This window comes from Anser anser (assembly GCF_964211835.1).
Source record: "Anser anser genome assembly, chromosome: 19".
In the NCBI taxonomy this organism is placed as follows: domain Eukaryota; kingdom Metazoa; phylum Chordata; class Aves; order Anseriformes; family Anatidae; genus Anser; species Anser anser.
This window is the reverse complement of record NC_139740.1, coordinates 3,056,690-3,072,567: the sequence shown is the minus strand read 5'-3', so window position 1 is coordinate 3,072,567 and position 15,878 is coordinate 3,056,690. Positions and strand designations below refer to the sequence as shown.

Genomic DNA, 15,878 nt, shown 5'->3' with positions numbered 1-15,878 from the left:
AAGCCTGTGGACCTGAAAGCTCATATTTGCTGATCATCAAGATGGCCCCAGTCCATGAACCCCTTCTCTAGGCGAGGAAGGCAGAGCCAGGGCTTGTTCCAAGCTTCCTGCAGGGCCAGCAGCATTGCAGAAATTCACCTCCCCTCTCTCAGCCATATGGAGCAAGAGCAGCCCATGAACATACTCAGATCTAATACGAAGTTGGGACCCCAGTGCATTGTGATGTGAGTGGCTAAATGTGCCTTCATGCAGCTCTTGTTTCAGAACAAATGAATAACTTGGAAAACAAGACAGAGAGGTAGTAAGAGTACTGAAGTGGGTTCAGAATTGTGCTGGGGATTGCAGGCAGGAGTCTGGCAGGAAGAGACAGAGCTGGATGTGTGTGAAGAAAGAGGGATGAGTGAGAAGATGGTAGAGTATATGAGGACTAGAAGAAATGTCATCATCAACATCAGCTTTAGGGAAGAGTCAGAAGAAATCTGTGGAAAAACTTGGTAAATACTACAATCATAATCTGCACATGTCCATCTAACTTGAAGTCCACATCAAAAGAGCTTTGTAAAGACTAACTTTAGTTTTGAAGAAATTATTTAATTGTATTTGTTGTTTCAGGCAAAGCAGTATGTTATTTTATTGTGACTGCTCATGGCACATCCAAGCTCATCACTCATGCCCATATACCATACTGCAGTGCAGTCAGCACTTCCCAAACTTAGGAGCACAGGCTACATGGGGAGAATACAGTGAAAAGCCAAGTGTTTCCAGAGGGTTAAAGACTACAGTGACCACTGTTCCCAGATGGAGTCTGGAAGCCCCCAAACACCACCGGCCCTTGGCCACTACTGGCCTGCTCCCCAGGCAGGGAAGGTCCCAGGATCTGCTTTTCTCTTTAGGGGATAAGCGTATGGGGCCCAAGCGGCCCAAGTTTTTGTGCTGCTCCTAGTACAATGGTCCACCTCACAGGTCACTGTGTGAACCCAGCTTGTGGCTACCACCTGTGCATATGTTTTTTTTTTTTTTAAATTGTTGTTGTTTGGCTGGTTGTTTGGTAGTTCTTTTTTTTTTTTTTTTTTTTGGCAATTGCAGAATATGTCAAGACAAAAACAACAATCCCAGAGGTGGAAGAGGAGATGGGAGCAGAGGCTGAGCAGCTCTGAGGAATGCCAGGAAGGTGGGTGTAGGTACATAACAGGGAAAGGACTGACAGCCTCTGCTATAAAGCCGGCTGGATTTTCAGGATCAAAGTGGGACACTGATGTGAGCGAAATGGAAAATGAATTGCTCACTGCTTTATAGAGGATAAGGGTCATTTTGCATTGACACTCTATTTGTGGAGTCAGGCTGCTTGTCACCTGGTAAGGGCTTGTACAAAGGTCTTGAGAAAAATATTGGTCACAGCCATAAAGAAAGATCTCTCAGAGAAAAGGTTAAAATAAATGCAGCTGATGGGGTTCTATAGAGCTGGACTGCAGGAAATCTACTGAGCACAACAGCAGTATTCCAGTTATAGCAGAACAAATTGCTGAAAACATTTCTCTACGGACACTGTTCATCAGTAAAGCCACATTCAGCTTCACACTGTCAGGAGCCCCAGGAGAGGAGGAAATCAACTAGCACCTGAGCCTTGCTGTTTGGGTTTCATGACAATACTCTTACACCTCCAGCAGAGCAGACACCACTGCCACACCATTCCAGAAGTTCCCTGAAGTAGCACAGTACTGCTTGGAGAAATACAATTTAGTACATGTTGAGAGTTTTGAATCAGGGCACTAAGGGGCAAAATCCAGGCTTAGCAAATACATGAGACAGAGAGCAGTGCAGGGTTTTGGGATGGCTCTGCTCTTAGACCCTACAACCAAGAAGACTATCTGGAAAGACATCTCAGGGAGAAGCAGGCACTTTGAGGGACCTGAAAGACTTATTTGGAAGCAAGGCAACATACACCCGTATTGCTTGACAAAGCAGTAACTGACTGAAGTTGGCACTGCACCTTGAGATGAAGCAGATTTGGGGTATATTTTTTCAGGCCACAGTCCTCCTTGAGATGCAAAGTAATTTTCTCTTTTCCTTTGGGCTCAGTGTTCAGTTCTCCTTTGGGATGAACTCAAACCTTTTCAAGTACCTTGTGACAATCCACTTGGAGAGAAAGATCTGTCCCTAAAAGACTTTAGTGGGATGGGCAGGTAATCTCCACAGGACAGGGAATGTAAGCACAGTTAGACCCCCCCAAGTGCTGGTCTTCCACACAGGGCACCACTACCCTGACACCCTGGCTGCTGGCTATGTGATGGCATGTCACCGTCACCATCTGCTGCTGGAGCTGGTCTGGTTTGGTCTTCAGAGGGAGCAGGGACTTGTACGCTTCCCTCTGCATCTCAGATGGATGTAGAAAGCAATTAAAAATATTTAGGCTGACTATCCATGGATAAAATATGAGGCTGTTGACAAATTTCCTGGGGAAACAAAAAGAACTTTTCTGCAACAGAATAAGTTAGTACAGAAAACACCGCTAGAAATTTTTTCTGTGTATCCTATTGGTAACTGCCCTGCAGTGACTCTGGCAGTCAGAAGGTCCTATGGTGTGTCCCAGCCTTGAAGAGTCTAATGTTTAAAGGGAACAGGATTATATAAATTCCAGTACTAGTATATTTCCACTTAGAGCACTGAAACCTGCCCAGAAGTGGGACTTGTTCATCTGTCACAGATGAGTGTCAGCATAGGAAGATATCACTTCATTGCTCTCTTTTTTTAGGATACAGTTGTTCCTAGTGCTAATATTATGCACCTAATCCTGATTTTCCTTCCCTCCCCCTTTTGCCACTTGCTCTCTTTTTTCTCTGTCTTACCCAGAGGTCTCCTAGCCTGCCCACCCCACTCCCCTGCTCTGTAACAAGAGCCCCTCAGCTGCTTAGGTGCTTGATAGAAAGGTCATCCTGAATGTCACCTCCTCGGCCAGCACCCACTGCCCAGATCTGTTCCACTAATGTTTGCTGGGAACACGAGAAGTATGAATAATGCCGCAACTCTGATAGTCAAGAGCTGCTCATCTTCAAATAACAGATTTTACCTGTCTCTCCACTGCTCTGTTAGCTGGTTTGTGCCACTCCAGTCTCACTCACTGTCATTTTACTGAAAGCCACATCTACATTAGCCTTGTAAGCCAGGCTGTATAGTCATCAGTTATAAAAACCTTTTATGCAGCTGAAACCAAACATCAACATCTCTGTCCATACGTTGTCTTTGAGCTGTGCATAGACCAAACCCTATAAAAATCTCTGAAAGGAGTACCAGGGTTAGGAGATAAGCATGCTACCAGATGGTGAATCATTGTCTCCAAACATCAAGTTGGTGCTTAATACTGGCCACAAAAGACAAACAATGTTAGGAATGATTAGGATCAATTGAGAACAAAACAGAAATTGTTGTACTGGGCCCATAAACTACAGTTGACACTATCCACAGTTCTGGCCTGTGCAATTAGAAAGATGATAAAATTGATGGGAGCACTGGAGACAGGCTGTCCAGACTATGATGTTTCAATCTGGGAAAGGAACAGCCAGGTGGGAAGATGATATGTTTACATAAAATTGTAAGTACATTGGAAAACATGAAATTGGATTTTCACCAGTCATCCCATATACACTCATTCTCAGAACGCCAGACAGAACGCTGCCCTAAGGTGATATGGCTGTCTATTTATTCTTAATTTTATGGGACTGCTTCTGCATGATGCCATCTTTCTGCTCTGGTTTTCCCATGGCTGATCAAGCCTTACAGAGACACTCGTTATCAGACGGGAGATGGACACACAACTGCTGTTTCACATCCTCTCAAATGGGCTGAGGCTTCTGTATAGCAGCCAACAAAACAAGTTATTTAGAAATAAGATTCTCTGAAGACCTAGGGAAAGGGAAGGAAGGAAGGAAGTGAAAGAAAAGCATACTGTGGCCCATGAGACTAGCTCAGATCTAGTCATCACTCACTTTCATATGGTTACAGGTAGAAGAGGAATCCTATCACGTGCACTCATCCACATGGACCCCACTCTGTGAGCCCAGTTTTAGTCTAATTTTCTGCTATTGAATTACAGTGCATTTGAGTAAATGTACTTTATACCAGGCTATGCATTATAATACTTCACAGTAATCACTATTATTGCATATTTTGGAAAGAGTAAACAAATTAGTAAAAATGGTACACTACTGCTAAGTAAGCATTGGAGGGATTTGGCCAACCTCTTTCAGTGGTTTGTGGGGATAGAACAAGGGGCAATGACCACAAAATGGAACACAGGAAGTTCCGCACCAACATGCGAAAGAACTTCACGGTGAGGGTGATGGATCACTGGAACAGGCTGCCCAGGGAGGTTGTGGGGTCTCCTTCTCTGGAGATACTCAAGGCCCATCTGGACGCCTACCTGGGCAGCCTGCTCTAGGGAGCCTGCTTTGGCAGGGGGGTTGGACCTCATGATCTCTTGAGGTCCCTTCCAACCCCTACAATTCCATGATTCTGTGATATAAATGTATAGTTATATCTGGGGACTCTAACAGAACTTGCTAACAATGGAATACTAGTTCTTCCTTTTGTGATTCTTCAGTGTGCAGGTTTGCTAAAATCAGACTGAGCTGGATACTCAGCAGCTTGTAATTCTTGTGTTGCCACACATGTACCCTCTGCTATTCTCTCATGATACCTTCATCTCCTCCTACTTCTACCTTCATTGACTTCTGCAGGAGAAGTGTTCTTTGGGAGAGAAGCCCCTGCCGTACCTCATAAAATCCAATACTCTGAGTCAGTTTGGAATTTTAGAGCTATGTGTGGCCAGTCTGCTATTGTGCAGAAGGCAGCCACACTTCAGAAGGGACTTGTCGCTGCTGTGAATTCTGTAGCTCTGGTGGTAACTACAGGCACATCAAGATTCCTGAGAGAAGGCCACGATTTGTTCTTGAAAAGGCAGCCCAAGCCACACAAATTGGATGAAGCTGTTCCACAAACACTACTATCAGGTCCTCCCAGATTCAGTAAGAATGCCTCTCATATTCCCAAACATCTCTCTCTTTTTTTCTTTTCTTTTTTTTTTTTTCTTTTTCTTTCCCTGCAAAGTCTTTTTTTCCTCATCAGATCTCCAACCTCACATTTTTGCTTCTTTCTGCATTCTCATCTCTTACACTGCCATTTTCCACCCATCACTCTCTCTCATTCCTCTCCCCCTCACTCCCCTGACCACAACCTGTCATTGATGGGATTTCCTTCACACAGCACTCACAGCGTTGTGTGCCAGCCTTTCCCTTGCCCATGCTCAGGGTGGGACAGGCACATAGGCACTGTGCCTCTCCCAGCTGCACCAGTGCATGCAGGGCCATGGTCTGTCACAGGAGTAGCACATCCACACAGGCATTCCTGGTCCCTCCTGGTTAGGACATCAGGGCTACCAATCACTTGAAGAGGAGTAGCTGAAGTGACCTGTCCACAGGCACAGGAGACACAGCTCTCCGAGAAGACACCTAAGCCTGCTCTCCAGGCCCAGGATCATTGACCCAGAAGAGGAAGCTTCCTACCTGAGCAGAAGCTGAGCAGCTCTGAGATCTCTCCAGCCTTTCAGGGCTCAATAGCAGGGAGTATAAGAGCATCCCTGTTGAAGGGAATGTCTGCTCTATCCTGTGAGCATTACAGGCTTTGCGTGTGGGGACATGTAAGTTACTGAAAGCTGAGATGGTTAAAGGCTTCTTAGGCTTCATAAAGGGATAGCAGGACCCTGCTTGTGCTTCTGTCTCTCATTATTGGCAGTGACACAGAATATACATTTTTCACATACAAGGTTTCCCATGTGTACCTTGTTTTTGTTCTAGTCACATGACGTTTCACCAGCTTGAGGTGTCTTGTGCTTTAGACGTATTCACCATAGGGATGGTGAGAAAGATCTCAGGTGTGACACACTACACAATCCTTTGATCTCACCTAGAACAACCATTTGTGTAGTGTTATTTCCCTCAACGTTATGTTATGGTCAGAAACAGCACACAGTGGTGATCTTAGCTGCTGTTCATTATACCATACACAACCTTTTTGTCATGTGGTATGTTGTGACTCAGAATGAAGAAGTTTTGTCCCAGATCCCTAAATTCCTGTAAGAGGGCTTAGGAAATTCTTACCTTAGGTAGCACACAGCCACCAAGTTGAAAGTATCAAGCCTGTGGTTGCAAGAGAACTCTCCTGTACTCTACCTGCCCTGCTGCTCCTCACCTGCTGAAACTTCTCTGATGTGATGTGATGCACTTTGCTGCTCCAGTGAACTCCACAGTTGTCTGATTCTCCCCGCATATTACACTGTTATACAGGGACTGAAAGCTACCAAAACCTACTGTTGCTGAGGACATTTGCAAACAACATAACGGAGAAGTGGTTTTCTCAAATCAGTGTTCTGGAGGGGTCTGCTTTGACAAGCTGAATGGAATTAACTGCTTCCAACAGTGCAGAGAGATGAAAGATTCATGCCCAATAGTTGACTCCAGAAGAGCTGATGTTGACGAAGAGCTGAGGTTGTTTTTCAGACCTCAAGGAAAATCTTCATGACAAGACATGAAGCTGCAGATATCTGCCCAGCTTTCAGCTGTTGTTCACTTGGATAAAGAGGTAAAGATTGGATAAACAGAGGGAACCTCTACATTACAGCCACAGAAATATTTTGTAAAGGGACATTTGGAGGGCTTTTATTCAGTCTCCCAATTCAAGATGTCTTGCTGATATCAGTCAGGTTAGTCATGGCTTTGATTAGCCACGCCTTAGGGACAGAGGCTCAGCCACCTCTCTTGGGTAGCCTGTGCCATTACGGCATTACCTAATAGTGAAGAATTTTCCTAATGACTTACTGGAGCCTCTCCAGATGTGATATGTGGTCATCATCCCTTGTTACATTGTCTGCTACTAATGAGAAAAGTTTGGAACATTGTACTTGTAACTGCCCCTCATGAAACTTAGACCTTTTTTCCTCAGATTAAATACACTCAAAATCTCCTCATAGGACTAGTTTTCTAGATCATCTTGGTAGCCTTCTGCTGCACCTTCTCCCGTTAGTGCACAACCTTTTTGAACAGGAGAGCCCAGAAGTGGACAAACCATTTCAGATGACAACCCACCAGTACCAAGCAAGAGGGTTAATGGTTTCCTACAATCAGCTGAACATGCTTTTAACATCATCCAGTACTTTGTCATGTTTGCAGCGAGAGCATTCATTATTCTTCTGGGCATCCACCATAACTTCCAAGTCCTTTTTGGCAAGGCTTCTGCTGAACTAGTCAGTTCCCAGCCTGTACTGACACCTGGGGCTTATTCTTTTCCCAGATGTGAGCTTTGTACTATTCCGCAACAATCTTCATAAGGTTTTTGTTGATCCAGTCTTAATGTTGTTTCTTAAAGTTTCATAATGTCCCTTTGGAATGAAGCTCTGTCATTTGTCATATCATCTACTCTGTCTAACTTAGTGTCATTCAAAAATTTGGTGAAGTCGAATTTTGTGTCATCATGAGTGGGCTTCTTGAATTCCTCTCAATTGAATATGTTTTGCAGGGGAAAAAAATCCTCAGGAAGCCAGTGATCTTCTGTCTTTGTGAAATAAGCACGTGGGGAAAGTTGGTGGGAAAGAGGAGTCAAGTGAGACTGACTCAATAAGGTTAAAGTCAATGCAGCTAAAAAAAGCTGTAAATAGTTGAAGCTTGTGATACTGCACTGTTTTAATTTAGAAATTAAAATTTTACATATGTACCTATCATACAGGTACATTTGCATGTTTCCAGCTTGTAAGCTGAACTGCACTGAATGGGAATGGAAGGGAATTTCTCAGTAGCCAGCGTTTGGCAGTCTGTAGGTTCTTCCACATCCTCACTCCAGTCTAGTTGCCCATCTAAAAAGCATCTTCTCACTCTTTGTCTCTCAGCAACCACAGGGCTCAGGAGAAGAAAATAACATATCGTAAGGGCTGGCAGAAAGTGAGGCAGCTGCCTGATCTCCATCTCAAGAGGGATCTATTTTCAGTACGCCTGAATCCTCTCCCCCACGGAAAATGTCAGCACGCCGGTGCCTTGCCCACATCACATTGCTGTGCAGGACAGTCTGTATCCAGAGATGGCTTTCAGGTTGCCTCTTCTCTTTTGACTGTGCTGTGGTTTGCTTCTGGTCACAGCAGAGTCTAGCCCTGCAGAGATGGAAACAGGATTGACAGAAAGTTCATGACTGACAGGCAACTTTTGCATTTTTCCTTTTGCATCATGACACTTGCAAAAATATTTTCTTATTCTAACAATTTAAAATGCTTGTTCTTCTAGAGGGGTTGTTAGAATAATCTTGATATTTAGTTTGCAAAGCACTGCATTGTTTAATGCTGAATACTGTCAGGCCCCTGCACCCCTGTTGGTCTAAGCTACAAGGATTATCTTTGTATTATGGTGCAGCTGACAGAAGAGTAAGCAGACACACCTGGCATCATCTATAGTGGCTGCTTTATGGTGAAGGTAGATCTATTTAATGTGAAATACATACGCTTTAGCTGAACTCAGTATGCAAAGTGTTCTCAGCATGAGAGCTACACCTCCATATACAAGATCTTGGAGAATTTTCGTAGAATCATAGAATGGTTTGGGTTGGAAGGGACCTTAAGGATCACCCAGTTCCAACCCCTCTGCCATGTGGTGGTTTTACCTTGCTAGACTGCTGAACTCCACCACAACTGCTCTCTCAATCCCCCTCCTCAGAAAAGGATGGGAAGAAGAAAAGGAAAAAAATAATTTAACTAAAGGGAAAAACAAACAAACAAACAAACAAACAAACAAAACAACAAACAAACCAAGAAAAGGCTGTGTGGAAGCACAGAGGAAAGAAATTACTCTACTTCCCACCAACGAGCGATGGTTGACCACGTCCTCAAAGCAGGGCCTCAACGCATGTAGCCGTTGTTTGGGAGGACAGACGTTTTCACAACGAGAGCCCACCCCTCCCCTCTTTTTCCTTTTTGCACCTTTTATTGCGGAGTGTGACATTATATGGTAGGGAATATCCCTTTGGTTGGTGATGTTCCTTCCTCACCTCTTGCCCACCCCCAGCCTGCTGGCTCTTGAGGGGTTGGAGGGAGTCCTGATGCTGTGCCAACATTGCTCATCAGACACAACACTGGTGTGATACCAATGCTGTTCCAGCTACAAGTGCAGTGCACAACACAGTATGGGCTGCTGCAGGGAAAGTTAACTCCATCCCAGCCAGACCCAGTACAGATGCCATCCACTAGATCAGGTTGCCCAAGGCCTCATCCAACTTGGTCTCAAACACCTCCAGTGATGAGGCATCCACAACTTCGCTGGACAACCTGTTCCAATGCCTTAACACCCTCTGAGCAAAGAATTTCCTCTAACATCTAATCTGAAACTCCCCTCTTTTAGTTTAAAACCATTCCCCCTTAGAATCATAGAGTCATAGAATATCCTGAGTTGGAAGGGACCCATAAGGATCATCAAGTCCAACTCCTGGCACCACACAGGTCTACCCAAAAGTTTAGACCATGTGACTAAGTGTACAGTCCAAACACTTCTTAAACTCCGACAGGCTTGGCGCAGTGACTACTTCCCTGGTGAGCCTGTTCCAGTGTGCGACCACCATCTCAGTGAAGAAACTCTTCCTAATGTCTAGCCTAAACCTCCCCTGCATCAGCTTGACACCATTCCCGCGGGTCCTATCGCAGGTCACTAGAGAATAGATCGGCGCCTGCCCCTCCACTCCCCCTTGAGAGGAAGCTGTAGACTGCAATGAGATCTCCCTTCAGCCTCTTTTCGAGGCTGAACAGGCCAAGTGACCTCAGCCGCTCGTCATGCGTCTTCCCCTCTAGTCCCTTCACCATCTTCATGTAGCCCTTGTCCTATTATTACCTGTCTGAGTAAAAATTTGCTTTGTGTCTTTATTATAAGCCCTCTTTAAGTATAGAAAGGCTGCAATGAGCTCTCCCCAGAGCCTTCTCTTCTTTAGGCTGAACAGCCCCAACTCTCAGCCTTTCTTCATAGGAGAGGTGCTCCAGCCCCTTGATCATCTTTGTGGCCCTCCTCTGGACCTGTTCTAACAGCCCCATATCCTTCTTGTGCTGGGGGCCCCAGACCTGAATGCAGGACTCCAAGTGGGGCCTCACAAGGGCAGAGCAGAGGGGGAAAATCGCCTCCCTCTCCTGCTGGCCACTCATCCTCTGATGCAGCCCAGGATGCTTCTGGGCTGCAAGAGCGCTCTGCTGGCATATGTCAAGCTTTTCATTCACCAGAACTCCCAAGTCCTTCTCTGCAGGAGAGGTCTCAGTGAGTTCTTCTCCCAGTCTGTACTCATGTCTGGGATTGCCCCAGCCCACATGCAGCACCTTGCACTTGGACTTGTTGAACCTCATTCAGTTTAGTGGGCCCACTTCTCAAGCTTGTCCAGGTCCCTTTGGATGGCATTCTTTCCTTCTGTTGTATCGACTGCACCACTCAGATTGTTGTCATCTGCAAACTTGTTGAGGGTGCACTCAGTCCCACTATGTCATTGATAAAGATATTAAACATTACCGGTCTCAAGGCAGACCCCTGAGGGACACCACATCACTGGCCTCCACCTGGATATGAAGCCATTGACCCACTCTCTGGGTGTGGCCTTCAAGCCAATTCCTTATCCACTGAATGGTCCACACTTCAAATCCATCTCCCTCAAATCTGGAGATCAGGATGTCATGTGGGAGTATGTTAAAGGTCTTACAGAAGTTCAGTAATATGACATCAATTTTGCTAGATTTCAGTAAACCTTCAGAGTCTTGATTGATACAAATCCCCTTTCAGGGTATGGTTCACTCCAAGATATTAAACAAAGCCCACATGCCCATAATCACATTATGCTAAATTTGGGTTTATACTAGTACTGAAATATTAATAAAGTGCTAGTAATGTGGCTATATGTCAATGCTTGTGATAGGCACAAAAAATCAGATTACAATTCTATGCTAAGAACAGTTTCTCCTTCTCTGAGCAGATGTCAGTACACATAGCTACACTGTGGATTTGTATATGCACACAAAAGTGTTCTGCTAAAGGAGGACCTCCTCAAACACCTGATACAGAGTTAGTTGGGAAAGTATGTCCTGCAATTCTTTTATGCTCTGAGCAATCTGGTAGCATTCCCAGCCTTCCCTGTAGGATGAGACTGCCTGCAGTTTTCTGAGTTCTCCTTTGAAGGGTTATATTTTTTATCTACAGGTAATCTTCAAGAACTCTTTTTATGCCATATGTGCATGGCAGTCAGTTGCTTTCCTTCCCTTGACCAGTGCCTATGGTTGGTTGGGCTCTGGACTTTTGAGGCAAATTCCCATTCTCCTCAACCAGAGACGGTGTCATTTACCCCTTTATGATAACAGGTTTCCAGACTCCTCATGAAGTGTTGTCCTCTGTGTCAATGTATGTTGGGTAGAATAACCCAGACCTTCCAAGCTCTTGTGTAAATACTTTATCATTCTGCTGTCTGCAAGGTTCCTTGGTAAAGAGATATTCTCTCTTGGAAGTTACCTCCTTAATATCTCTAACACATGCTAAGGAAAGTGTTTGACTTTGGTTTCCGTCAGTAAATCAAGCTCTTCATTACCACAGCCATCTTTTCACTTAACTAAGTGGATGTTAAGTTGATCCTGTTACTCCATCTGCACAGAACCAGTTCCTGCAGATGATTCTTAGGACTGTTTAAGAAATGGTAAAATATTGAAAACTTCAGCAAATACATAAAGACTAACAGGTTGGTTGTAAATTTGAAGAGCTATTGGGAATTCACCTTTGTTGATTCACCTGCAGTAATCAGTGCACTCAGACAATGCAAACCATGATAGTACTTTAACCAAAGAGTGGCTTAATTCCTGTTATCTTTAGATCAGAAAGGATGTGATTTCATCCTTTTGGGTGTGGTAGAACTGTGCAGTAGTTTGCTTGAAAGATCCATACTTACATGACCAAAAGTTAGAGGAGATACTGCTTGAAGATATTTTAGTACAAATATGTGAACTGACTGTCATTCAAAGATGTGTTCCCTTGTCTTCAAGAACTGATGTCTACGTGAATGTCTATTTCCCTCTTCCTTGTCACTTCTACCTCAGAGTCCCAGAGGAGTCCCGAAGTCTTTCTGATTCTGCAGTTGCTCAGGACCATTTAACTTGAAGTGTTCTCTATACTTTTGATATATATGCACAAATAGGTACTACTTAGTCAAAAAACAGAGGTCAATACTGGGTCCAACAGTGCAGATGAAGGATGGAGTCCTTCACCTGGGGAGGAACATCCCCAGGCGACAGTACATGCTGGGGACTGACCAGCTGGAAAGTGGAAAGCAGCTTTGCAAAAAAGGACCTGGGAGTCCTGGTGGACAACCAACTTGAACATGAGCCAGCAACATGCCCTTTCCACAAAGAAGGAGAATGGTCATCCGGTTTGCATAAGAAGTGTCACAGAAGGTTGAGGGAGGTGATCCCCTCTACTCAGCACTGGTGAGGCCACACCTGGAATGCTGGGTCAAGTTCTGGGCTCTCCATTACAAGAGACTACATGGACATACTGGAGAGAATCCAACTAAGGGCCAGAAAGATTATGAAGGGACTGGAGATTCTCAGCAATGAGGAAAGGCTGAGAGATGGACTGTTCAGCTTTGAAAAGAAAAGACTTGGAGAGGATCTCACAATGTATAAATACATGAACAAAGGATGTAGAGAAGAGAAAACCAGGCTTTTTCCAGTGGTGTCCAGTGACAGGACAATGGGCACAAACTGAAATGTGAGAGGCTCCTGCCTCAGCCTGAGGGGAGCAAACCCCTAGCTCTCCCAACCTGGGTGAGGCTTCTCAGCCATCTTTGCTCCTCCCAGGCCTTGCTCTTTGTGTGAGGTCTTCTGAACTCTGCTCTGAGCTGCCAAGGCCCTCCTGTCCCCTCCTAGGCCACGACCTATAACCACTGTGTTGTTGGGCACCACTTGGAAACCCAGCACCCTGGCTTGGACTGGGTTTGGGCTCCAGGCTTGGGCTCAGATGCCCAAAATGTGGGTGCTCCAGTGCCAGAGCCTTCCTTGGAAAAGGCCTTCATGCACAGAGCAGTGCCTGATGCTGGGTATTACATCAGATCCCATGAATCATCTTTCTAACCTTGTCCCTGTATTACCCACTGACATCTTTTAATGACCAAAATGCCAGTGACCAGGAGAAAAGTTTGTTGAAATCTGACTGGATTTAAAGCAGCTTACACGACAATGCCCATTTCCTATATTAGTCACTCTCCAGGACATCCAGCAAATCCCTCTTTCCCACACTATCAGCACTCAAGGGGCATGTTTGCCAACACCAGTACTCTGGTATAGGTAACACAGTGTTTTTTGGACTGTGTGAATGTGTGGAAGACATATGTGATGAGATGGGAATGCTGGACTAAGGATGTATCCGGCACAGAGCATCTGGGACTGCATGCTGAGGTGAAATTTGTGTGTATGTGTCTAATTATTTCTATAGGTGTGACTGACTAGAGGGATTTTTCTGTCAATTGTAGGTAGGAAAAAAGATGTGGGGGCCTTTTGTTAGATCAGAGTTATCTTTCCTTGAGTTATAGGCAGGTAACACCTGGATAAGCTTAAAGATTTTCGGCAAAAGAATGGAGCATCTCTTGCTCACTGGCACTGACCTGCAAATCAGAAGTCTCAGGAGGCTGTAACCTCTCCTACAACATGAGTTGGTGCATAAAGTCACAACAACATTTCTTGGATAATCTCTCAAATTTTGCAATCTGAAGCGTGTACAGAGGCACAAATGCACACGACTCAGTGTGTATGCTCTTCCTGATACCTCTGAAGTTGCCTCACATCTCTCTCAGAGACACCATCCTAAAAACCCAGTTAGGACCAAGTCTCTCACTACTGTGGCTTGTGGCTGAACATGCTGCCGTACTTTTAACCCTTGTAAGACGTTCTATGCCTGCACTTCTGCTTTCAGGATTTTACCATCACAACTGCCAAAGCTTTTGAAAATGCTAATTTATCTTTTAACATCCTGTTTTATCTATTGTACTGCTGGGTTAGCTGCAGCACACACATACCAAGCAATCCTCCCTGGGTCATACACTGAGTCGGTGGGAAAGTCAGCAATAAGTCTGCATCCAAGTTCTCTAAGTGCTTTGACTAGTCCGGATTCCCTCCTTAACACCCTTGTCAGATTGTTTATAGAAGATGTATTCATATAGTCAGTAAGACATCAAAATTTTCTAATTATATCTAGTCATGTCAAATGACAATTATGCCCTTAGTTCAGTTTGCCAGACAATGCTTTACCAAAGAAGGTTTGCCAAAAATTTTTTGACCGAAGAAAGAGTAGGCATCTGCAGCATCTGCAAATGAGATCGTATATAATATCCCTGCAGCAAGTCTGCCCTGTCTTCACGGAAAGCTTCAAGGTAAGTGTATGGGATCTGCGGGCTTGCAGGAAGGGGATGGTGTCCTTATACACCACAGTATTTGTGCCTCCAGTGCTCATTTCCATGAGTGGACTCAATTTCTCTGCTCAAGTTTTAAATCTGCTTTCAAGACACCTGCACATTTTCACTCTGGAATTCTGTGCAGCAGCAAGTAGGGAATTGCCATTTGTGTTTTGCAGTACTGACCAGCTGCCAGGGTGCAAGCCACCAACCTGGTGTCACGAGAGGTAAGAATTTGATTTATTAATTCTTAGAGGGCAGAGAAAGATCTTTTTGGGTGGGATTTCTGTATGGCTGCATGAATGGTCACTGTTTCACCTTATAATCAAAACCAGCGTGATTACAGTAGGCAGGTGGTGGGGTACCCACAGCTGGTAAGGTTTTCAAGTGACTGTGTTTGAATCCTCTGACAACTGATGTAAGACCAGAAAATTCCCATGGGGATATTCTTCACCTTACTTAACTGACCAAACAGGGAGTGAGGCGTGCTGGCTTCACATCATTGTTATGGCAGCAATAGAACAGGACTAAGATGAACAAAGGTGGAAAAAGTGCAAAATTGTACATCCTACCTCAGAATGTATGAATTAATAAATCATCTGAGCATACAGAGATTCTAACCATCTTTGCAAAATGCAAGGCTCTCTCACGTACCCATTTTCTTTATCCAGACAAAAAAAAAAAAAAAAAAAAAGAGACTTCTTAACTGTTGAACAGAGGGAATAAATTTCACTAATGTAGATAGAGAATTTTCAAGTGCAGTTGGCTAACTTAGCTATCCACATGTTTAACAAAACATCTAAAGAAGTATTCTTGTTTTCTAAAGTTTGGAGAACTCACCTGCTCCTGGATGTTTTTTTAAGGAAGTATTTATCTGGGAGCTTCATACAAGCGTAGCAATTCCAATTTCAGTGCTTGAATTTTGTTTCACTCAAGTCAGAACTTTGGGGCTGGGATTATTTAGATATTGTACTTAGCAATGACAAACGCATAAACAAATTAAATTACGGCAGAGTACTAAAAGATAAAAGACTTGCCCTTTTCTTCTGTTGGCAACTTCAGTAGCAAAATTCATTAATTTCCCATGGCCTTCCTTTTACCATCGGAGTTAATAAGTAAATGCCCCATTGGTTCAATATTTTCCAGGACTGTAGGTCTCCTATACTACAGCTTTTCAGAAATGTTTCTCCACTTTTACTCTTTTCAACAAAATGTTCCACTTGTATTTCTACTTCTAATAGTGAAGTCTTATTAAGTCTTATTAAGTCTTATTAAGTCTTATATAGTCTTATTAAAACTTGCTAAGTAGCTTCACTCTCATCTTACAGATATGGTATTCTTAAAAAGCCAAACTTTCAGTTGTGCAAGGTGATTAGATATTGCTCTCCTAGAAG

General features: G+C 44.1%; 1 protein-coding gene across 1 annotated transcript in view; it reads left to right on the top strand.

Annotated features, from left to right (window-relative positions):
• The window catches only part of LOC310884254 (myosin heavy chain, skeletal muscle, adult-like), a 45,739-nt gene that overhangs the window by 12,520 nt on the left and 17,341 nt on the right, over positions 1 to 15,878 (top strand). Inside the window, exons 4-5 of the mRNA XM_083805746.1 lie at positions 1,087 to 1,171; positions 14,664 to 14,711. The gene's annotated coding sequence lies outside the window, so the exon portion shown is untranslated. The remainder of the gene's footprint in view (positions 1 to 1,086; positions 1,172 to 14,663; positions 14,712 to 15,878) is intronic.